The sequence below is a fragment of the Felis catus genome, chromosome B3 (genome assembly GCF_018350175.1).
Source record: "Felis catus isolate Fca126 chromosome B3, F.catus_Fca126_mat1.0, whole genome shotgun sequence".
NCBI lineage: Eukaryota > Metazoa > Chordata > Mammalia > Carnivora > Felidae > Felis > Felis catus.
In genome coordinates this window covers 122,987,805-123,013,709 of record NC_058373.1, presented here as the reverse complement: position 1 = coordinate 123,013,709, position 25,905 = coordinate 122,987,805, and the positions used below count along the sequence as shown (strand labels likewise).

Genomic DNA, 25,905 nt, shown 5'->3' with positions numbered 1-25,905 from the left:
CCATCACCACCCCAGCCTGCCCTCTATTTTTTGTTTTATTTTTCTTCAGAACACTCATCACCATCTAGAATACTGAATGTTGATTTTGTTGATTGCCTATCACTCTCCATTAGAATATAAGCTCTCAGAGGGAAGGAATTTTTGTTTTATCCACTACTACCTTCCCAGCACTTCTAATAATCCTAGTACATAGTAAGGGTTCGATAATTACTTGTTCAATGAATGAATACATCACTTTGCATGAATGGGCTTCTTGGAATCCCCAGAGGTAAAGTGTTTCAGCCAAAAATTTCATCCCATTAAAAACCATTCAATGATTTTCTGAATTCCAACTTATTAGTGACCTACAAAATGGGCTTGTAAAGCTGCATCATTTAGGCATTTGTTTTGCGTCGCCCATTTCATGTTCATTCTTGAAAACCCTCAATTGCACTCCCTCTCCCCTGCTATTTGTTTGTTATATGACTTTCCCGTAATCACTCATTGATCACCAATTCCCAAAGGCCATGTTTCCTGGAAATTTTCACCAATTTCCATCTGCATAGTCCCCAAAGCAACCAACAAGCATTTATTCCTGATCTAGCATGTGTTCATCACTGGATTATGGAGGCATAAAGAAAGCACACAGACTGTGACGGCAAAAGTGTATAATATAGTTGGAAGAAAACTTTTGGATGTGACATCACCTGGAAGTTATGCTATAATTTCAAACTTGCTATGTCCCAAACCTAACTTACTTTATATCTGGCAAACCATCTGCCCTAGCATTTTCCTACGAAAACAGCATGTCAGAGATAACATTAATTATAATAAAAGCACGAGTCATTATTATTTAGTAAATAACATTTTATGAGTGATGACATTATCACAGCAATTACAGAAAAGATAAATTGTGAATTTTTACCAATAAAGAAATCAAAAAGAAAAGTGTTTTGTATGTTTAAGAAATAAAGAATGGGCGTGTGTGAAGATTCAAGTAAACTTGTGTTCAATGAATACACATTAAATAACGACAAATCACAGAAGATCATTCAGCAAACAGTTACTAAGCACGTAAGGTTGAAGGAATTTTGGAGCAAGGAGGGAGATGAAGCTTGGGCTGTACCACTGGATGCCCAGCATGGCTCTAGGAATCACAGAGGACACTCCCTTGCTGCCCCTCCCTCCCGCCTCCTCCCCTTCCCCACTCATGAGGGCTGGGTAGCCACATGACACCATTTCTACCATTTCAAGGAATAGTATTCCTGCTATCAAAAAGGAATTTTAAAAATAAGCCTATATTTATTTAACGTAAAGAACTGTCCTTTATACTGAAAAAAGTCTTTCTTACATTTCGAAATTAAAATGTCTCTTTTATGATAAGTAGCGATAATAGTTGAATTATTTGTTAAAGTGATCCTTAGTTGACAATACCATTTTTAACTTAAAAACATTATTTTTAAACTCAAAAGTGAGACAATCACTACTCTAGACTACCCCTCCCCACCAACAGGGGAATTGTGACCTCAAGATACCTACTAATGATCTTGAGAGGTGGGTGTGAATGCGCCTGTAACCAAGTCCTGAGACATCATTAAATGTAGAGAGAGAAATTAGAATAGCATCCAAGCAGCAATATGTCTTCTAAGAAGACTGGAAGTCTCCACAGTCTAAATTAATCATGTAAAGTTCTTGGAGTGGCCTGATCCACAAAAGGTTTGGTTTCAGATCTAGATACAGAGGACAGCCCTTTAGGGCCTCCGGGGATGGACAACACCAGAGATCTCCTTGGGTAACCAGCCAGGACCCCTGGCATCTCGACATATTGAAGGTGGGAAGGTTTCATTCACATTGAAGGTAGACCAGACCACCTAGCAGCCATGGAGAAGGCCTGCCACCCTTCACATGTGTGGCTCTCTGGCACAGAGCAGAGCAAGGAAGAGAGAGGGGGCGGGGGAGAGGGAGCCTGGGACTGAGAGACAGAATGAGGGAAGCGACAGGAAAGGAGTGCAGTCAGGCAGCTCAACATCGTGTCAGTAGAAACGCCAGATGTGAACTGTAATTACTTTCCCCCCCAAGTCTGCTCATGTTTTACAAACCAGTACTGACACTTGAACAAAGAGCCTCAAAAAAGCAGGCAGGAGCTAGCTATGTAAATAGCCGGCACTTTGGATCTACCCAAAGCCTTTTTCAAAGAGTGAAGAAGACAGCGATGGCAGCTTCCCGATAAACACACCACGAGAAGCAGGTGCATATAGGTCTGGCAGTGTATAAGTTCACCCAGCATAAGAAACATTTAATTGTGAACCCTTCAGCTCACAGGGTTGGGGAGGTAATAACTCAGTGGGATATTTGTTAGTGAGAGGAAAGAAAAGAGGAGGTTTATAAAAGCAGCCAGGAGCCTTCAGAATATGCCCTGTTCTAGCACAGACTTATCACACGGTTCATTTGGGCCTTCGAGGAATCTCAAGACCAAGAAGCACTTTGCATAGTGTAACTGTGTGTTTGTACAAGATCATGTGGGATTTTTCCCTCTATACCTCTACCCCTTTTCAATAACAAAATCAAAAGAAATGGTATTCTTAAATAACTATCAATGTCTAACATCTAATAAACACTCAACATTTGTAGAGCTGAAAAGACCTGCAGTGGAAAAAACCATAGCCAAGCTGTACTCCACACACAGTCCTATTCAATAACCTCTTATTTCCCCACTGATTCTGAGGTATCTACCTTGCCACCTGCATGGATACTTACCCCCTAAAAGGCAACTAACACTGTACACAAAAACTCAAATTTCATTTTTGTCTTCTAAGTCCAAAGGTAAAATCAGGTCTCCAATCATCAGACTTGGTCAATTTTACCCCCTAAATTATTTCCTCCTCTGTCCTCTCCTCTATATCCTCAATTCTCAGATAACACCCCCTCAGTGGTCTCCCTGCCTTGGGCCACTCCTCCTCTAATCAATGTCCCAGATGGTGTCCAGTTATCTTTACAAGTTTGTCAAATGTCACTTTACTGCTCTAAAAACCATCATTTCTGGGCAAAGTGGGAAAGGATGTGAAGGAAGAGCTTAAGAAGCACACGTTCTGGAAGAGGAGCAGAAATGCCAGAAGGCTGCCAACGGCAAGGGTGATGTCCCAGGGGGAGCCTGACAGGGTCTCGGCTCCTAGCACTGCCTGCCACTACTGGGCCCTAGATGGGCTACTGTTCCCCCACCCCTGCTATCATCAGAACGAACTCTTCCATCTGCCAAGCCTTGGGTTTCAGTAATAAAATGAGGGTCCTGTCTCCCTTTCAGAATCACACCGATAAACTCCACAAACACAGAAAGGGGGCTCAACTACTGGGAGGCTTTTATTAAAAAAATCAAATACAATCATTTAATCAAATTAAGTTACTTTTTGGGGTGCCTGAGTGGCTCAGTCGGTTAGGCGTCAGACTTTGGCTCAGGTCATGATCTCACGGTTTGTGGGTTCGAGCCCCGCGTCGGGCTCTGTGCTGACTGCTTAGAGCCTGGAGCCTGCTTCAGGTTCTGTGTCTCCCTCTCTCTCTGTCCCTCTCCCACTCTCACTTTGTCTTGCTCTATCTCTCAAAAATAAATATAATAAAAAAATTTTTTAATTAAGTTACTTCTTGCCTACTTCTCAGAACACAGTGAGCATAGCAAGGATTCACTCCCACTCATTTCTGTTCCTCAGCTCTCAGCACAGCATCTGACCAGACACAGAGAAATGAAGACCCACTGTGTCTTTTTGCCAGGGTTCTAAAAGACAGAATACTGGTGGGATGCTGCTGGAAAACTGCCTAGCCGCCCAGAGTTGCATAATGGGCTTAAACTTAGAACCAAAATTAACCTGACAGAATTCCCTGTATTTCCCATCTGAGCTTCAAGCTGAACCCTAAAAAGCTCTACAGCTTGAAAAACTCCAAATGGGTAGACTGGCTCCAAGAAAAATCATTCCACCATATGCCAGGTGTTCTACATAGAGTAAGTAACTCCTCTAATGTTGATAAACATTGTTATGGATAGAATGTCTATATACCACCCCCCCCCCAAATTCTGATGTTGAAATCCCAACCCCCAACACGATGGTAGTAGGAGGTGGGACATTTAGGAGGGAATAAGGTCATATGAGTAAGCCCTCATTAATGGGATAGTGCCTTATAAAGAGAGACATAAAAGAAATGATTTTTCTCTTGGCCATGTGAGGACACCCAATCTGCCAGCACCTTGATCTTGGACTTCCCAGCCTCAAGAACTGTGAGAAATAAACGTCTGTTGTTTAAGCCACTATGTCTATAGTACTCAGTATGAGCATAAGATGAACCCTTTGAAATAGGTGCTGTCCTCATTTTCAGATGAGGACACCTACACATGCAGAAGTGGAGAAGGGGCTCTTGCCCTCTGGGCTAATGCTTCTGACACACCACAGACCTGCTGAATCAGAATCTCTGATGGAGGGGCCCAGCAATCTATAGTTTAACAAGCTCTGCTGGTGCTTCTTATGCCCACAAAAGTTTGAGAAACTTTTCTCTATACCAGTGTTTCCAGAAGTACGGTACACCTTCCCTCAAGGGTATGACACATTCGCCACATGGACGAACTTTTTTTTTTTTAATTTAGCTGTTTTCATTTAAATATATATCAAGTAAAAAAAACCTGGCTCACACACTCAACCCATAATTTCAAAGACATACTGCTTAGGAAGATGCTAAATCTACTTAAGTCAAACAAGACAATAAGTATAAAGAAAACCAATACCATTGTGGAAAGTAATAGTAAAAATAGCAAACCCGATCTGTAAATTACTAAAGTTTGGGATATACATCACCCCTCCAGTTCCAGCTATAAAACAGAGACAGGAAGATGAGCCCCACTTCTCACTGGGCTTCTTCCAGGGTCCACCACCCTTTCCAAAATCACCTCTACCTAAAACCTAAACTTAACCCTTTCGATCCTAATTAAGACGGAGAGAAGTTTGTGGTTTTATCTTCTCTGATAGAAGGAAAGCTGAAGAACCCAGACAGAAAGGGACAAGGGAGGAGGAAACACTACAAAAGTGGAAAAGGGCTGAGAACTGGGAAGCCGTAGATCATGAACCCAAGGTCTGCCCTCTTCCCCACTTATGGATCCCAGTGTCACTCACCACCCATCCCTGCGTACTTACTGGCAAAAAGATTTTCAAGCCAGCAACGTTAAAATATGAAGGGAAGTCAGGACCCACATCATGATTTTTCTACTACTACTACTATTACTAATACTCGCTTACTATTATTTTTCATAACAAGGCCATTTAAACCCCACTCAATAAGAGGTTTAACAAGCCCATTAAGAACAGGAAACCCATTTCCTGCCTGGCACTGTTTACACACATCACTAGGAGACACTCGCTGGCTGGGGGAGCCCCATTAGTTCTAACCAAGAGTCTTGGCAGGAGCTCATGAAAGGAAAATAAATCCCTCAAGTAGAATTACTGTGTGGTCAGTGAGGTCATAGCTCCTGTCTGGCTGGGCTGAGGATCCAGAGATGCACAAGGATCACTCTACAGTTCTACTGGAGACAGGGAGGGATCCTTCTGCCCCTCTGGTTTCTGAAGCCAACAAGGCAGTCTACCAGTATGGCCAGCTCTGGGGAAAGCTGAGAGGTACGGAAGGCCAGTGTATTACCTACCTTCCTATCCACTGTTCCCCCACCCCATAATAGGCCACATTCCCCACTCTCACCTGGCTCTTCATACTCTTCTTCTGCCTCTGGGTCACTCAGAGCCCTCACTCTATGATGGCTTCTTTTGAGCCAGGAGACCACTACTAAAGTCATGCTTCCACAGCCCCCTTCAGATTCAACTTCCCTCTGTTGCCTTCCCTTGAGAAAGGACTGTGTCTAGCTGATCCAGGAAGCAAAGTCACCAACAGTGTTTGTTGAAAGCATCATCCATGGTGGAAGGCCTCAATATCTCAATGTCGGACCCAGGCAAAGAGAAGTCAGAAGTCACCTCCCTCAGGAACTCAAAGGATCCAAAGCAATGGATCCTTAGTGGATAGATTCCGTAGACCTGTGCCCAGCTGACACCATTCAGGAAATATTCTGGTACAAGGGGGAGGGCTCTCTGAATCTTTCTGCCCTCCTCAAGCCAAATCACACATTAGCCAAAACCTGTGGGACTGGTCTGAATTGAGGCTGGTTTCCAGGTACAGAGTTCAGCACCTCCCACTCTGAGTGATGCGTTTTTCCCAGCAGAGGGCAGTAGCTGCCAGAGGTTGGAGCCACTGGTGTGCAGCCATCTCAAGCTCTGGGTAAAGAGGGAAAGGAAGCAAGGGAAGGAAGGAAGTCGGGCAGGGAAGAAGCATGAGAGCTTACCACTTCATCACTTTGCTGTCAGCTCACACCCGTGCTCCCCACAACCCAATGCTTTCTGGCTAGTCTGCCTCACCCCCAAATGGCCAGTTTGGAAGGCTTTGGGTTATTAATCTGGCCCAGCGAGCACCAACATACTTAAACCTCTTTGCTTTCCCTTACTCAGCTGCTGATGCCACATGGAAAAACTAGAAGAAAAAGGGAAAGAGAGAAAAGTCCCAATGACATTTTAGTCAGAGGTTGTTCTGCTTCCACAGCAGATAATTTGTGCATCAGCTCCCTTTCACTGGCAGAGACACTTACATGAAAACTGGGCTGAGGACCACAGACTCCCTGGGCCTAAGGTCACGTCATTGCTGGGCTGTGGTCAAAGCTGGCAGCAGAGCGAGATCAGTCAAGGGCATCTGGTTTTTAGACTGTCCTTTGGGAGGAAGCAGGCTTAGCAGAGGCTCCCAGGATTACTCAGGAGGGGTGAGTGCCATCAGCAAGTTGGATACACCTGATCACCCCAGACACTGAAAAGGCTTCAGACAGGCAGAACTTTCAAGAAGTGGAGGTAGCAAAATCTGAGTATTCTGAAATGTTTTAAGGGATAGAACCTGAAATCCAGAATGTTCAAGGCATGTCCAGGGTCAGGTTTTTGCCACACATGTAGCTTCCCATCTTACCTGACCTAATGATTGTCGCTAAACTTCCAGATGTTATTGCTAGCTTATAATCCTTTCTCCAGCTTTCATCTACCCGTGGATCAGAGTTCGGACCATAAGGAATCCCAGATTCCTCAGCGTGTCTACTATACGATGCTGAAGACTTCTGTCTGTACAGAGGAAGCCCTCAATAAATATTAGCTGATAGTTACAAGGTGCTGCCTATGATTCCTGACATTCATATAGTATTTTACAATGTCCAAAGTACTTTCACGTTTATTATCACATTAGCACCTGCCAGCAATTCTGTAAGGTAGACAGCCACCATTAAATCCATTTTCTAGGCGGGGAAACTGAGGTGTAAAGAGACGAACTGTCAAATGGGAGAGGCAAAACTGAAACTAGTATGAGATTCTACTCTTAGTCTGCTATGGCCTTGAACTTGAGATCATGGCCTAATATTCTGATCCCCTTCATTCTAATGATCAAGACACCTTAACTGTCAGAGCACTGGATGTGCCAAGCTCCGGATGATTTCAAAATTCTCTCACACTAGGAAAGCTCCTCACCTGAACCATCAGCTTCAGGAATTGGGCAAGGGTAGGAGCCTTCACTTCTGAGAGCTCCACTTATAGGAGAAACAGTAAAATGAAAGGCCCTGTTTTATGCAAGTTTATGACTTCCAAACTGAGTAGACTGGCACCAAAAGGCAGGCTTCTTTGGATCCTGGCTCCCATTTACTCCTCGGTCTGTCCACTTAACGATACTAACTGAGCACATTCTATGTTCAAAAATCTTGAGGATTCTAAGGGAATAGGAAATAAGCACAAGGCAAAGCTATCCCTGCCTGTAAGGCACTTACAGTCTATTTGGGTAGACAACATATGGACATTCAAAATAGCATACGATAGCACATGCCAAGTACCAAATGAGCAATGATGATAATGAGCACTTTAAACATTCAGATAGGAACAGCACTGAGTGCTAAGGAAGTCAGAGAAGGTTTAACAGAGGCAGTAGATCCTAATCTGATCTCTTAAGAAAGAATCAGAAATGTGGAGAAGAGATTTAGTGGAAAGATCCCCAATATGGGGGGAGGCGGAAATTGACTGAGAGCCCACCACTACCACAGCCCCTATGTGCCAAGCACTGTGCTAGCCTGCACAAGAATTGGGCAAAGGGATGTGCAAATCTACTACTAGGGAGACCGTGAAGATCTGCCTGGTGAACAAGTAGTATAAGGACCAGTAACAAGGAAGCTGAAACATGCAGTATTAGGCCAAGGAATAGACACTTCATTCCAAGGAGGAAATGTAATAATTAAGTTTCTCGACCATTATGCCTCCTAGAGGTGGGGTGGGTGGTGTTCCACTGAGAGATGAAAATGTCCCTCAGGTGGGGATAAGTAACGGTGCCTAGTAAAATACTTGAGAAATGGGGATTCTAATTTCATGCAAACATTCCTCAAAACAAAAGAAGGAACAAGGAGTGGGTGAAGTAAGAGCCCAGTTGTCTCTAGGCAGAAACCATTCTAGAAGACATTCATGAACCTCCAATGAAGAAGATGTGGGGGGCCATTCTTGAAAGAGCTAAGCGTTATAACCTTCACACTAAGGCAAGAATCTAGGCGCGTGGGGGGGGGGGGGAGGGGGGCAACCAAAGAGGGTGAAGACAAAAGATGTTCACTTAAATCAGCCAGTTACATGAGTTCATGTCTTCTCTCCATTATTATTTTATTATTATTATTATAAGGGAGAAACTGCTATTCACTAGGCCTTTTTCCCCCTTAAGTATTTAAAATGCTGCTGTAACAGTAAATATCACCTCTGGCATATTTGTCCTGGAAGAAAAGAGTGTGATTTGGAATACCTAATTGAAATGTGCTACAGTAGATAAGGCGGCTGCAGAGGCTGACATTTAAAGGTAGGAGACACTACGGAAGACATGAAATATTACTGTTGCTGCCTCAAAGGCAAACGCCACTCTCACAGAATGGAAACGTGCTCCAGCTCGGCCTCCCCCTTCCATCCCCCCTCCACAGCCCCAATCCCCAGATCTCTGCTATAGGGATCTAAGCTATCCCAGCTCTGCCATTAGAACCCCACCCTGCTGCCACTGAGAGTGCCAAGGGACAGGTTAAAAAAAAAAAAAAAAAGAATGCTATCATTCTAGTTCTCTTTGGTTCTTACATACCCATCCCAAAATCCTAGGTCTTATTTCTTGATCATGTGTTCACGGGGAGGTGGATAGGCCAGACATGAAAGGAAAAGATGTCTCAGGATATCTCAATAGGTCTCATTAAAAAACTGCTTCATGCCACTTTGGAAGAAACATGGTAAGAGACTAAAGGTTATATGTGCTCAATGGCCAGCAAGCCCTGTCCATCGCTAATTGGATATCATCATTTCCCAAAGGATAGTTCTAGATAAGGGTCAACTCACCGCTCATTCTCTTCACACAAGCTCCAGAAAAAAGACAACTTACCCGCTAACAATCAGACCTAGTTTAATTCACATGAACCACATTTTCATCAAAATGATTTCCAACATGTCAACATCCACCTAAGTAGCTGGTTTTCAAAGATGGGTCCCCAATGAACCATGACTCCTAGTACTTAATCCTCTGTGTAGTCTCCTCACCTTGAATTTGGGCTGGCCCTGTCACTCGCTTTCAATTAAAAGAGTATGGTGGAAGTGGCACTGAGTGATTCCTGCAGCCAAGTCATAAGAGGTCTTGTAGTTTCTAGCTGGCTTTCTGAGAATATTTGTCCTTAAGATCCACCCTCTTGGAACCAAGCCACCATGCTGTAAGAAGCCTAGATCACATGGAGAAGTCACATGTAGGTTCTCTCCAGCTGCATTCCCTCATCAACTGCTACCCAGGCATGTGAACGAGATACCTTTGATGTCCCTGCTGATCAAGACACCAGATGACCATACCAGATAGTTGGTATCACATCAAAAAGAAAAACCTTCAACTGATCACGGTCAACCCACAGAATTGTGGTACAGAATAAAAAGTTTTAACGCAGTGAGTTTCAAAGCAGTTCGTTTCACTACAATAGGTAATCAGGGACAGAATCTGATTTAAGTAGAGCTGCCAAAACAAAACCCATTGTTCCCCATTGTTCCCCATTGTTCAACAAGGAACATGAGTGAGAAAGAAGCCTATGCTGTTTTCAGATACCCAGATTAGAGTCTTCATTTGTTACTGCAGCATAATCAAGTCTGTGCTGACTAACATAACCACCATAACGCAAGACAGCATCCTGAGAAAGCATAATTCCAATATGTGTTTAATCTTTTAGGGATCCAGCTCTATAAATGAAGTCCTGAAACCTAAATGCAACCACATTTCTGAGTAACTCAGGATGTGACAGGATGAGATTTGCAAGAATCACTTATTCCTTAAAGCCAGAAGTTGTGCAGAATTTCCTCCAGTTTACCCAACTCTCTTCTCCCCAACATTCCCACATAAGGGTGTCACCTGCCTGCATTTCAAGAGCTTTGGTATGTAGAGAAATTCTGGGTGGGGAAGCCAAACTCTACATCAAAGCCTATTCTTCAGGCGCTGAATGTAACCATCAACACAGATGGTTACAATGACCCAGCTCACTCTTAATGAGGCCCTCAGCATGGACTGCCCTAGAGGCCTATGGGCTAGTGAGAGGTCACATCTTAAAAAGCCAGTGAGTACCTTGCCCTGAGGGAAAGGTTATGCTGTATCTTCAACAACAGTTTAATTAGAAAAGTGTTGCTGTTTGTTAAATAAACACTCATGCATTATGAAACATGTCATCCACTCTGCCCAGCAAGGTTGGGAGCTGAGCCTTAGCTGACAGAAAAGTATTTGCTGTCTCTGGGAACTTCCAAGCCAGGATGTTACCGGAGAAGACCATGAGTCCTCTCTGGCATAATTTTCAAGGTGTTGATTTGAGGGAAAAAATCCTATACGTTCAAAGGTCTAGTTTTACCAGAGCAGTTTCATATAGTTCAATGTAAGTAGGTACGTCTGGTTAAAGTAGGGGGGAAATCTTCCAGAAAAGAAGACAGACTGAATCACCCCCACTGGAATAGATAACCCCTGTGCTTTCTCCTCCTAGCCCCAACCCACCCTTTCCCAGCCAACGGTGTCTTACTAGCAGGTATTAACTTCCAGAACTCAGACAATTCATTTTAGCAAACACTTACTGAGGGTCTTGCTACAAACAAAGCATTGCAGGACTTGCAAAAGTGAAGAAGAAAAACGTGGTCGACAACCCATAAGATGCTCACTGCAGACAGGTACACAAATAACTACTGCGCAAAGCCAAGCAGTGTCTGGGGTTATAAGAAACCCATAAACCAACTGCGGGGGGAGGGGAGCACTCAGAGGAAAGGCTGCTGTTCCCCTGCACTATGTGCATCCAATCGGCATCCCAAGCTATCCCAAGCCACCTCAATGGCATGCTCAAGTATCCCAAATTGCAGACGGCTTTTACTTATGATACCATCTTATATATATCAAATGGTAATGATTACCAAAGTGGATAATGTTCCACCCCTGCCAAGTCCATTGTACTGGCGCCTATACGCCCCTGTACCATATTCTACGGGAGAAGGTGGCGAGGATTGGGAAAGGGAATAGGCAAACCTGTCCTGTTCCAGCAGGCAAGCGAGACGCAGACACCTAAGGGCGAGGACGCCGGAGAGCAGGCGCTTTGGGAGGGGCACGTGAACCCGCCTGCCCAGGTGAGTGAGAGCCTCTAGAAGCACGTGCACGCTCCTCACTTCCTGGCCCCTCCCCGCGTGAGCCGCCTGGCCACACCCCTTCCTTCCACTTCCACTTACGCCACCTACTGCAGCTGTGTCCGGAATGTTCCTCCGCTGCCGAGCCCAGAGCTCACGGTCAGGCGCGAGTTCGCCTGCACAGGTGCTGGTAGGACTGGTAGGTCTTGCAGAAGGACAGCTCATCTGTGTCACTACCCTAGAGCCCTGACACCCCTCCAGATCAAGCCTTCTACCACGGAGTTGCCCCTCACCACCCCCCCGCCCCCAGCAGTACTGTGCGTCTCCACAGCTCCCCCACCCCCCAATCCTCTGGCGGGATCCTTCTGAGCGACACCATCCTGCAAAGGACCGGCTCAGGGCTTGTGAGGGTGCCCATCTGCTGGCCCTGAAGCCCGCGAGACCTATGATGTTGTGGCCGCCGGCTGGCAGGCCCCAGGAGCTAGTGCTGTCCAGGCCGGAGGGGCAGGAGCTCTCCATGCTGTGTCCAAGTTCGGCCGGTGCCGCCCGGGGCCCCTTGGCACCCCTGCCGCCCGGGGCCAGGCCATCCTAGAAGAGCTTTTACTTGGGTGCCTGCTGCCTCTGGCGCGAACACTGGAATGCATATGCTGCTTTATGTGCTGTATCTTTTATTCCTGTTTATATTTGATTTTTTCATATACATCCACATGTACTTCTCGAAGAGCGTTACTTGTAATAAATGATTAATGGAGGGGGTGAACAATGCCAAGTATTGCCAAGAATGTGGCCCTTTGGAACTTTTTCTTATGCATGGCTAGTGGGAGTTTAAACTGGTACAGCCCTTGCGGAAAGCAGTCTGGAAGCTCTGGGTGTAATTCGGCATGTATACGCCGTATAACCCAGCCCCAAGAAGTTCACTCAGCGCCATGTACCACATTGTTGGTAAAAGCAGAGTTCAAGACTAGAGTAATGGATGTGGAAGACATGGTGGAGGCATATAATGGGACTTTGTGCAGCAGTTGCAAAGGAGAAACTAAATGTATAGGTAGCAACATGAAAAAGATCTTAAATACACAGTACTGAAGGAAAAAAATCATATCAAGAGATACAACAAACTACATTAATATACATTTAAAATGCATAACAAAATCATATTACATATCTTGCAACGATATATATATATATATATATATATATATATATATATATATATATATCTGTAATGGGTGTCCCATTACACAGGGAAGGAGACTAGCAAGTATGATTAGTTGTGAAGGAGAAAAATAAATAAACCCAAGGAGACTTTGCACTACTGGTGATGATGTGTAAACTCTCTTTACCTGAGAAAAAGCATTTTTCTTGATTTGGGCAAAAAATGAGATTTGTGTCCACACTGAATTCCTCTATCTAGTGTGGTATAGTGGTTTAGGAGGACAGGCACTGATGTCAGAAAGACTTGGTTTTGAATTAGAATCCTATCGCTTATTAACCATGTCTGCAAGGATTAAGAAGGGATAATATATGTAAAGCACTTAGCACAGTGCCTGCTGCAAAGCCAGCAATGAGTAAATGGTAGCTCTTCATAATAGATAATATATCATTTTTTTCATCTCCCTTCTACTTTAGTCCACACACCTTGAAACATTTCACATGGTAAGAAAATCATCATAAGCTTCTTATTGGCTTATGATTTATACCCTCCCTACATCCAAGAGATTCAGAGGAATTATATATGATTAATCAATAAGAAAAACAGAACAATCGGGGAAAAAAATAGAGCAGATATCCTCTAAAGGAAGCAGAAAAAGTAAGTATCAGCAGATACCTGAACAGAGCTGGTGACTACACTTGGGCACAGAAGTTGGCCCAATAGCCATGGAAATGAGAGTAGAAAGGGAACTATATTGGCATCATAGTTTTCATTTCATGGCAGCAACACACTCTGCTTATGTTCTTTACCACTTGGTTTTCATGTTGGGAATATTGGATAATATGGAACACAATACTGGCAACAAGTTTGGCAGTGACACACAATGTCTATCTAAACAGGTGCTCATTGTGCACTGAGGGCTGGACATTAAGTTGTTAGGAATGAGGAAGGGGGTGCTCAAGTCATATGTTTGGGTCTCTTGCTTTCTGATAATGTCACTAAGCCCAGGGGAAGAACTTGATGACTCAGGAGGAAATGCTGGTTAATACAACTGTTAGTCTTTCTCACATAGCATAAAAATCAAGTTCCTAAGCTCTGGGGCCAAACCATCTAGGTCCAAATTCTGCTGTGCCATTTACTAGTTCTGTGATCTTGGGGAACTTACTTCTGTATGCCTCAGTTTTCTCATCTGTAAAATGGAGGTCTACATCATAGAGTTCTTCTGGGGATTAAATGAGTATTTTTTAAGGCACTTAACAGTGCTGCGTACATGGTAAACACTACATGAGCTACATTAGCATGTGTAAAATAAATGAAAAAAGAAATATCAGAAGCCATAAGCAAGCCTCTGGCAGGTGCTGGATTGTAGTAGATTCTGACTGAATTGTCTAACAAGTACCTGGAGTGTGGATCCTCTTTGATGCTTTGAGTACCAGCTGTGAGGGAGGCAAAGTTGTCTCCTGTGAACAGTTAGATGCTGAGCTTATATTCTCACACAGATAAAATATACTTTTATTTGCCAGGCACTGGGGGGACATGTAAAAAGACAGTAACAACAGTAATCCTGTAGCTGTCATAATAACTGAAGGCCACTTGGTACCTGGCTTTGTGCCAGGACCTTCATGCCTCTTAGTTCTCATCCTCAAAACAAAGTCGGCACTATCATTAGCCCCATTTTACAAACTAGAACACTAGAGCTCAGAGAGGTCGAGTGACTTGTTCAAGGCCACACAGCTTATTAAATGTCAGAGTCACTTTGGCTCAAAACCTGTGCTCTTTCCACTAAATTATACTGTCCCTTCCTTATCCAATTAAATTTGGAAGGGAGATGTCCTAGATGTCTTTTCTTCCCATCATCTGCTAAGGTGAAACTCAATGACCACAGTTCTACTCCTTAGGGTCTTTGAAAATAACTATCAGGCCTTTGTTAACACAGAGAAGCTTAAAGTTGATATATTCCTTTTTTTCTTGTGCAACTTGCATGATGAATGATACTGATATGCAAGGCACACTCCCATGACAAAGAATCTCCAAAGAGCATATCAGAATGCAGGTAGGTGGAAGTGACGTTGTTTTAGCAATAGCTCTGAGCCTAATCTAATTTAAATTTCTAGTAAATCTTTGGCAAATTTTCGGTATATGAATTATTATTTAGTAACATATTACATGTGATATGCCTCACAACTGATCATGACACATCAGCATTTCCCAGCACCAACGCTGATATCTGCTAATTTAAGAAGTGCCATTAAAGTCCACCCTCACACATTTCCTTTAGAGTCATAAAATGCAATGCATGATATTACACCTTTTGAGATTTGGCTGTTTTTAAGAACTTCCAGATTAAAATGGAAATGCCATCTATACTATTATTATTTAACAAAGAATAATTTCCAATTTAACCAGCCTCTTGGCATGCATCACAGAATAGACATATGGATTACTGGTGCCAAGCTGAAGAATAAGGAGAAACAGTGGAAACTGTCACTTCCTTTGCATTCTCCTTGGAAAATGGTCCGTACCCTAGTCAGGAGCAGTCTGGGCTGACAGAGAGTTTCCAGCCAGTCGGGACAGGGATGATCCCTAAGGGTACACACACTGGAGCATTCCCTTTGGGAAGGGAAACTAGAGCTCCTCACAAACAGGATCCCAGTCTCTCATTTCAACATCATGAAAATTTAACATCTTTCCATAGCAGCCAATCGCATTATTCATTTTGTTAAAAAGATAACCTCCAAACTAAAACAACAAAAGAATAATTAAAGACATAACTTAACCTCTTCTGTTTTCTTCTTAGATAGCATCTTTGTTTGTTTTGCTTGCACAATGTTGTTGGAAAGAATATTCTTCTCTTTCTCAATGTTCCATCATTGGCTTTTAGTGATATTTCCAGTTTGTATTTTAGCTGCATAATATATACCATATATGTATGTACATATATATGTACAAAATATGTGCAAAATATATGCACATATAAATATATATGTAAAATATATGCACATACAAAAAGAAATAATCATCATGTTCCATGTAAAGGTAGGGGATTTGGAGCTCAGTCAGATTAAATGATTTGTCCAAGATCATAAGGCATGGTGACTATCCAAGTCAGGGGTTCCCTCCTCTGAGCCACACATCTTTGGACTGGGGCAGCTGCGTGACATTTCTCACTCTCCCCTGAACCCTGCTGCACTAGTGGGACAGGATAAAGAATGCTGAGGGATGATATGAGTGTGTTTGCATGGCAAACAACAATAAAAAATAATCTAGAACCAGAATACCTGAGCTCTGGATCTTCTTAGTTGTAAACCTTGGGAAAGTCACCAATTCATTGCATGACTCAATTTTCCCATTTATTAAAGGCTTATCTTAAAAACCCTGCCCTCCCCAGTGTATAAGCACATTGCTACAAAATTATAAATTAAAGCTTTTTGAAAATTGATCCTTACATTGTGATTTATTTTGTGCTTAGTATGCAGGCATGGAACTAACCCCTTTACATCCTTTATCTCCTTAACCCTCACAATGGTCCTTTGAAGTGGATGCTATTAAGGTCCCCCTTTTATAGATGAGGAAATAAAGACACAGATATAGTAGATGACTACCCAAGAAAACTCAAGTTGGTGAGTGGCAAAGTTGAGGGGTGACGCCCCCCTTTGCTGCTGAGCCCCTGATCTTGACTGCTCTATGGTGTGTATATAATGGACTACATAAGGGATCTGAAAGGACAAATATGTGACTTTGGAAAATGAGATCCAGTGACTTATCTCCCCTCCCCCCACCCAGAAAATAGAGTTAGTTGTTCCAAGTCTGAAAAACATTGGAAGATACTCCCCTGAACCGCCCTTCTTGCTGATCTCAGAAAACTGGCCCATAAAGGCTAAAATGTCAGAGCATTCACCTCCCCCAAGTTCAGGCTTCTGGTGTTCTGAGTGTTCTGCAGGTGGAAAAGATTAATAATCCAAGGTGATGCTTAGGACCTGGAATCACAGACGTGCTGCTCCCAGGTGTAGCCAACTTGCAAGATCCGTGCAGAAGATTTTGTTTGACAAAGCACACAGATGTCATGAGAATTGTACTTTTTCCTTTCCTTGGAAGGCCAGACTCTGGAGCCTCTGTTCTAAAGGGAGCCCCCTCTAGCCTGTCTGGGCCAGAGGCAGCCTGTCTCCAGCCCTGCCTCTAAGTGGTGAGCCCAGGAGGGCAGCAGTGAGCACAAGGAGCCAGGAGGAAGGGCGCCCAGCAGAAGGCTCCTGCTCCAGCTCGCCCACAAGTAACCACACACCCAGTGGCACCTCACTTGCTCGTTACTGCTAAGCTGAGTAAGTTCAACATCTTCTCCCTCCTTTCTTTGTGTGTGAGCAGCTTGGTCTCCTCCTAATAAGCCCTCCATTAATTAGGAGGAGGTGTCAATGTGCCAACAAAATTAGCAGTTTCAATATCTCCCTAAAGTGTGAGTGTTTTAAAGGAAATGAAGGCTCGGTCACTCCCTGGTTATTTTTACTCTCTGCCACCCACCTGCCTTTTGGGCAATCTGTTCCCATCAGAATACAACTTCATCTCCCTCGACACACTCTTCTCTCCCTGCCTTTCTGGTTCTTTTTTTAAAATGTTATGTCTTTTCCCTCCTCTTTTCAAACCTGAGAAATCCCAACCCCCCAGCACCAGCATTACTGCCTGTTGGAAAGAGTTAATAAGCCAGTTTCTGTGGACACAGCTAACTGGGGCAGTCATTTGGACAGTGAGTTTAAAGAAAAAACTAAATGGGCAATGAAGAAAGAAAATGAGCAAGATTTAAACACACTGGCTGGGACGTGGGGACTGGGGAGGGGTAGAAATACAGAACTTGTGACAAAGCATCTCGGCTCCCTGGACTTACCCAAATTGGAACTTTGTTATCATGAAATCACAAGTGTTCCTCCTCCTCAAAGAAAAAGCACCACTGTCAAGCCTCCAATGAATGGCCTCCCTGGATCTTTTCCTGCAAGTCTAAGAAGGGAGGGGTAGATGGAGCAAGGGGAAGAACAAAATTTCTGGGGCTAAGGTTTGGAGGCAAACACAATGTGGGAAGCATTGAAAAGAGTGGGTCTCAGAATCAGTGGGAACTGTGTAGCAGGGCTCAATGGTCAGTGCTCAGGTGTTTCAAGCAGCAAATAAAATGAAGCCCAGATAGTCACAACTTCACATTCTTCATTCTCGGGGCTCCTCACACTAGCTACCAGCAATTCTGTGTGAGGTGCCCGATACATTATGGTTGGAGTGAATCTAAGACCCCTCGATACCTATTTGGGATCTGAACACATTAAACAAGGGATGGGGTAAATGATCCAGACTTGTAAACAGTAGACTAAAACGAAAACAAAAACTCTGCCTGCAGACATTTTACTGTCTATGTGGTTAAAAATAATAACAACAGTATTTTCTCCACTGGGTTGTTGCAGAGATAAAATGGAATAGTCCTGAGAAAGTAAATTCACAGTAAGTGTTGTTTATTTTTGTTTCCTGACTCAATGCCTGTTCCTGGGACTTCTTGGAGACAGCTGGGTGGGGATCCTTAGTGGCTATGATGAGGCTAGCTAGCCCTTCTCCCTTTCCAAGATGTACAGTAAGGACACTTTCTTCCATCCTCACCCTGTGTGTGTAGAGGTAATCAGGATTCTATACTGTTCACCCAAGGAAAGAAGAAAAGAAACAATTGTTAACGCCTACTATGTGACCAGTCTGCAGCTTACTACTTGTTATTTGAGGAAGGAATTATTTTCCATATCTAAGAGATATTCCCAAGGCTCTGGAAGTTTTAGTACCTCACCCAAGATAATTCTGTTAGCAAACAGTGGAATGAGGACTGAAATCCAAGCCCTCCTGAATTAAAATAAATATATTCTGGGACACCACACACAAAAACCACGTCCCAATTCTGACCTACTGATCCAGCATCACTGGGGCAGGGCCCAGCTTTTTAAATGCTGCCCAGGGTTTCATGACCAACTGGCCGTGTCTGAGAACCTCTGAGTTACTTGATCTCTAAGGGCACATGCAGCCCTACTATTTTATAATGAGAAGAAAACGTTACTGTCTTAGCAGCAGTATGATCTTTTTTTCCTTAGGGAGAGACATGCCCTTGTTAAAACACAAAGATATTTTCATGAGCCCACTTACAGCAAAGGGTAATGTGGGAGCCCCAGGGAAGAACAGGGGTGGTGGAAGTGGCATGCAGAAAGAGGGAGAGATAAAAGGGGAGAGGAAGGGTAGGAGTAGAAAAGAGGAGAGGAAAATGGAGGGACAAGGAGAGGGAGGGGATAAAGGGAAAATAGAAGAGGGAGAGTGAGTGTGGAATTTCTCGTGGAAATCAGTAAGGCAAAGTTCTGCATCTGGATTAAAAAAAGGGGCATACACAGAGGTAAGGGGGAGAAAATAAACTGGAGCTGGGTTTAATAGGTCCATTCATAAATAGAAATAAAGCAAGTCTCGATCCTTCAGCTAAGGCCAAGGAAAAGGTTTAGACTGGCCCTGGTGACACAGGGCCTTACATTTGTCTGTTGTAGCTTTGATGATGAGAGCCTCACCAACTGAGTGCTATGTGCCACTCATGCATGAAACAAATTATTTCATCTCATCTTTAACCACCTACAAGGGGTTCTATATGACCCTTATGATATGGAGAGAGAAATTGAGGAAAACAGAGGTTAGAAATGTGGACAAGGTCATTGACACTTAGTTAATGTCAGGCCCAGAGTCTGAACCCAACCAATCAGACCGTGTAACCCTCACACTCTACCATTACGCTTCATTGACTCCTAAAGGCTTTACATCTCTTATCTCATTTGCTACTCACAAGAGTGACTATATAGATACGTATTGCAGTCCTCATTTTACAGAGGAGGACACTGAAGCTCAGAAAGGTCACATGAACTATTTAAGGTCACACGGTGGTACACAGGTAGAACTTAGACTTGTCCTCCAACCTCTGAATCCACATGTCCTGTACTACCTCCAGTCTAATCTCCATGCCATGCAAGGCTGTCCTCAGGCATACCAGGCAGGACTCTCAGTCCCTTCTGTGGAGCAAGTTGAACTTCACTAATAATGGCCTACTCACCCCAAAATATCTTCCCAACTGATGCTTACCTAAAATTCGCGTGTGGATTTTTGGTTTTTGTTTTTAACGTTCACTCTTGTTTTCTTTTAAAACACAATTACTATCAAAAGAATGGTCATTTGAACTTCCCTAATAATTGAATGTGAGTGACTTCAGTACATAGTCCTCTTTTGGACACCAACACCCCAGTTGCACCAAGGATGTACAAATGGCAAGCTGTCAGGGAGAAACCAAGAGAAAAAGAAGGCCATGGTAGTAGCAGCTTGCAGAACCAATTCTGTCTTGTCCTTTAGAAGTCCTCTTTAATAAGTCAAAGATTCCAAGAGGCTCTTATTTTATTAAATAGCAGTCTCCCAACAGGGAGAGTGAGGGTGATAAGATAGGGGCAGTGGAAGCAGCTTAATGTTCAAACAAGATCGGAATAAACAGATGAAAGACAAGGATACAAGACCCAGCATGCAAGGAAGAAATGTATTGCAGTTTAAAAGTTCACCGAGCATTTACCCAGCATCCTCATCAGAGACAAGAGCTGGGAGGTTAATGGAATTGGAAGAGAAAAGGTAAAATTAGACCACAAATTATGAAAAGATAGGACCAACATCACTGCTAACAAAGCCTTGCTTAGTTCATTCATACATTTATTCATTTATTCAGAAAATACTCACTGGGGTCACCTGTGTACCATTCCATGCCCCAGAAGCTGAGCACACTGATGAGGCATTGACAGTCTAATGGAGGCAGCAGACAAATGAACAGATAATTATCTGAATCAGTGTGGCAAGCTTGATGCACACAGGGTGTTGTAGCAATTTTGAAGGGGACATCTAATATACACTGGGAGTATGGGCTCAGGAAGGGCTTTCCAGAAGAGATGACACATGAGCTGAAGCTTTAAAAATAAGAGTTAGCAAGTGAACAGAGAGAGAAGGAGGAAGGGCATCCTGGAGAAAGGGAATAAGGGAATAGTAACAGTAAAGCCATAAATAGTTTGTTTGGATTAACAAAGACCTACTTACTAGGTATAAGACATGATCCTGGATGCTGTGTAGAGTTGAAACAGGGAAGCAAAGCATCCTCTAGGCAAGAGGATAGAACTGGTTAGACTGGACCTGATTTCTCTGACCAAAAAATAACATATATTACAGCTTACAAAAAAAATCTGACCCTCAAATCTTTCTCCTTGAGTAATCACACTTGTTCCCCTGAGTCTACTGGGGCTGTTGTAAGAAGATTCCACCTCCCTAGCCAAGGAGTGGGAAATGATCCAAGCTAGGGCAATGAGATGCTCCTTCTCTAGAATTTGAACTTTGAAAATAAAAATGGTTAATTATTGATAGAATAGAGAAAGCTTTTGATATTATATTCTTAGCTTATAGACCTGTCCAGCTGACCAAATTATCTCTTTCAGTCAGCAAGTTTTTAAACAGAGTTGCTTAGATTTCTTGATATGCAATCATAGCATCAGCAAAGAGAGATATTTTAACTCTACTTTTCTGATATTTATACCAATTATTTTATTTTCTTATTTTTTTTTTTACCTTGGCGGTTATAGCAAATGTAATGTTTATTACTGGTAACACGATCTCTGAATACTTTCTAATTTTAATGCAATGATTCTTATGTTTGTCAGATCTGCTGTGGTTTTTAGTAAATAATCTTTATGTATCTAAACAATGATCTTTTATTTCCATCTTACCTAGATTTTATTAAGAATGGTTGCTGAAATTTATCAATGCTGTTTCAGCCTGTATTGATATGATCATTTTAATTCATTAATAAAAAAGATTATATTGATAGCTTTCATCATATTGATTGCATATAAAATAAATATACAAAATCAATGCTTTTTTCTCTAAACTAGTAATAATCTGGGGCCCCTGGGTGGCGCAGTCGGTTAAGCATCCGACTTCAGCCAGGTCATGATCTCGCGGTCCGTGAGTTCGAGCCCCGCATCAGGCTCTGGGCTGATGGCTCAGAGCCTGGAGCCTGTTTCCGATTCTGTGTCTCCCTCTCTCTCTGCCCCTCCCCCGTTCATGCTCTGTCTCTCTCTGTCCCAAAAATAAATACAAACGTTGAAAAAAAATTTTTTTTAATAAATAAATAAATAAAATAAACTAGTAATAATCATGAAAAAATAGAAATGGGAGAAAAATATTTAATTGATGACATCAATTAAAACTTTAAAATATTTATGAATAAATTTAACTAAAAAATGCAGAGGGCAACACAGAGGAAAGTATCATATCTTACTGGAAAATATGAAATATCTGAATGAAGAGAAAAGTATGCTATGTTTTAAATTGGAATATTTAACATGAATATGCCAATTATCCCCAAATTAATATATTAATTTAATGCAATTTCAGTTAGAATATCACCAGATATTTTACTTAAATAAAATGAACATAAATTATATATGGAGGAATGAATGTCTACAAAATAGTCATCAAATGAATGATAAAAGAAGGAGAGAGGACTGGACTATATAGATGTCTGACATTATACAGCTACTATAATCAAATCAATAAGGAATTATTATAGGAAGAGGAGAATAGATCAGGGAATAGAATAGAGAATATAGAAATAGACTCTGGTGTTCATGAAAATTTAATAAAGGACAAAAGCAGTAATGCAATTCAATGGGAAAAAAATGGATTATTTAACAAATAGTCCTGGCTCACTAGTTAACCCAAGCAAGAAGCTATAGCAGGAGTATGGACCTCACAGCCATATTCCCTGGGTTTACATCCCAGTTTTACCACTCCACCTTTGTATGACCTTTGAACTTACTCAGCTTCTCTGTGTCTTATTTTTCCTTATCTGAAAAATGGGGATAAGTAAGAAAATGTGTGTTTTGGAGTTATGAGAAACAGGATTAAAATTAGTTAATATACACAAAGCACTTGTGTAAGAGTGCAGCACACAAGGAACGCTCAGGAAAGCATTAGCTATCATTATTATAATTATCATTAGAAAGGAAATTCATGTGGACCTCCAGCTTATACTAAACACAAAAATTTCCACGTAGCTTAAGATTTAAATGTAAAAAGTAAAACTATTCTTTTTTAATTTTGACAACCTAAGTAACTAATCAGGCCCTTTAGAAATGAGGATGGAGGAAACATTCTCTATCAAGACTGGAAACCCAGAAGCTATACATTTAAAAAAACAACAACAACAGATGTTTAACTGCATAAAAAATAACACATTTGATGGAAAAACATACCCCGTCAACAAAATAAACAAGTAGTGGACATTGAAAAGACAAGGTAAAACAAACATCTCCACTGAAGAAATGAGCAAAAGCCATGAATAGTCCCTTCACAGAAGTACTCAGCTGGATGACCTACAAACAAATGCAAAGATGCTCAGATTCACAATTGAAATAACAACGAGAGGGGAGAGGGGCGTGTGGGTGGCTCAGTCATCTTAGCAACTGATTCTTGATTTCAGCTCAGGTCATGATCATGGTTCCTGGGATAGAGCCGGACATCAGGCTGGATACACTGACAGCACGGAGCCTGCTTGGGATTCTCTCTCCCTCTCTCTGTTCCTCCCTGCTCATCCTCTCTCTCTCCTCTCTCTCTCTTTCTCTCTCTCTCAAAACAAATAAGTAAATTTTAAATTAAATAAAATAACAACGAGATATTTGGCACTCCTCAGCCTGGCACAATTAAAAAGAGCAATAGCCTCAATTCCTATCAGGGATGTGTGTGAAGGCTGTTCTCACACACAGCTGGAGGTAACACTTGTGAAATAGTATGATTACGTTTATTCATATCCCCTCCTATTCATCAATCCCACTCCCAGACTATCCCATAGAGACAAAAGCACCAGGTGCAAATAGCACAGGGACAGTTACTGCAACATCATGCATGGTAGACTAAAAAGCTGTCAATAAAATTATAATTAATAGAGGAATGCCATATATATGATACATCCTCACAATAGAGTATTATGCACCCCTTAAAAAGAGTCAATTAGAGCTCTGCTTTTGACACAGAGGGATTTCCATGAGGTAAATTTAAGCAAGGAAAACAAAATGTGTACAGAGAAGCATAGGACTGATCTCAAACAAATGTTTGCTTTGCTATTCTTCAAACCATATAAATATATTGCAAGCTCTTTTGTATTTATTCTGTATACTACAATAAAATTTTATCTAGAAAGGAAATCAAGATGCAAAATAAGCATAGAGTATCCCATTCTATAAGACACTGAACTGAAAAATGTGTGTATCTATTCATTTCCATCTGGTCTCTAGCCTCTCAGTATATTCCCTGTTGCATTAAGTTCTGTTGCTTGCAACCTTAACTAAGGCAAGTAGGAATATCTTGTAGGCTTAGTCTCAAAGACCTCCCTGCATGTGCCTTCCTTTGATGCCAGAGCACAAAGTATCCATTAGCAGTGCAGCCTATTGCTCCTGTCTATCTTGGTTCTCCCAGACTCTCCACCTTCCTTCTAAATTTTCCAAGAAGAGAAACCGTTCATCAGTAACACCATAGTTAAATCACATCTGTAGCAATGCCAATAAATCAACATCTAAAACTATCATTAAGGGAGAAAACAATGGAAATGAGTTTTTAAAATCAACTGGGCTCCATGGCAGCCTGTGAAGGTGCCACAGCAAAAGCAGGCTTAGCTGACAACTTGGGAACCCAAGACCTATGCCTGCCCAGAATCCCCCTGCAGTGTCTTGGGTGACCTCTCTCCACTCACCTCTCTGCTGCCACCTCTATCCATGCTGGAGATCAAACCAGTTGCAAGCAAAATTCCTAATGTTTAACATTTGGCAGGTCATAAATGTGTGTTCTCCCAATAAGATGGTGAAACTATGGAACACCCATCAACATATCTTTCTTTGAACTATTTTTCTTTGCCAATGATGTGTTGCCAGAGAGCAGAATGATGTCATAGAAAACTTCGAAGAAAAGAAGCAATAGGTTCTATGATGTATTAACTATGGGACCCCTGTCAATTCTCATCTAGCCCCTGTGAGCCATAACTTACTTGTTTGTAAAAAAAAAAAAAAAAAAAAAAAAAAAAAAAGGAATTCCACTATATACTCTACATACCCCAGAAGATGATTTGACAATCAAATAAGATAGTTTGTGGGAATGTACCTTTCCTGATACAAAGTTCAAATCTCCACATTTCTTCTTTCTTATGATTCATATATGCCAACAACAATGTTAAGATGAATATGGTCTCAATGAGGGGAGTACTCACATGGAAAAGGTCTACCAGACAACTTCCATGCCCTGCAGCATACCCTCTCTGTTCACCCCTACACCCCAATGATTGCTCCTGCAAACAGCTGCATGTAGGTAGAATGATATAGCACTTTGTCTCAGCTGTATCCTGTAGGTCTCATTTTGTGCCCTGGGGCTTCTCTGCCACCAATATGTGAGAGACCTGCAGGAACCTGCAGGGCATTTGAGCAAACCTGGACATGTAAAAGAGATGATGCCTTATGAGGCAACCATTGAGTTCTGGGTCCCAAAGCTCCAGGTCTGAGCCCTCCTGGAACCCCCAAGAAACATTATTATTACAATTGATAAGATCAGTGCTAAAAAAAAAATTCCTTCAAATAATCCTAAAATTAGACATCAAGCTGAGGTGGTTTTTAATATGCTGATGACCCCTATTAAAATACAAAAGCTCATGACTTCTTCCCCAGAAAAAAATGCACATAAATACAAAGCTTTGTATAAAATATCAGGATGGTTATGAACCCTGTAAAGCCCATTCATGACCTCAGGCCAGGACTGCATCATACTAGTTGGCTAAATCTAGAAAGATTATAGGAAATGGACATCTGGCCATATTGCCTCCACCTTCCCTAGGGCCAACCTGTTCCTCCACTGATCATAGACATAAAGATCACCTTAAATCAGAGCAGCCAGTTTAAGAGAATCCTTAATTGGAAGGATGCTATAAAGCCTAAGTGC

At 42.2% G+C, this 25,905-nt stretch overlaps 1 protein-coding gene and 1 long non-coding RNA gene across 8 annotated transcripts in view; both read right to left on the bottom strand.

The window, feature by feature from the left end:
* NRXN3 (neurexin 3) overlaps positions 1 to 25,905 on the bottom strand; it is a 1,671,444-nt gene that overhangs the window by 1,195,407 nt on the left and 450,132 nt on the right. The gene's annotated exons all lie outside the window — the stretch shown is intronic.
* LOC109500947 lies at positions 18,324 to 24,964 on the bottom strand. Its single transcript, XR_002158841.3, has 3 exons — positions 24,674 to 24,964; positions 20,971 to 21,030; positions 18,324 to 18,518 (listed from the first exon to the last, which is right to left on the bottom strand). It is a non-coding gene; the product is annotated as an uncharacterized LOC109500947 (long non-coding RNA).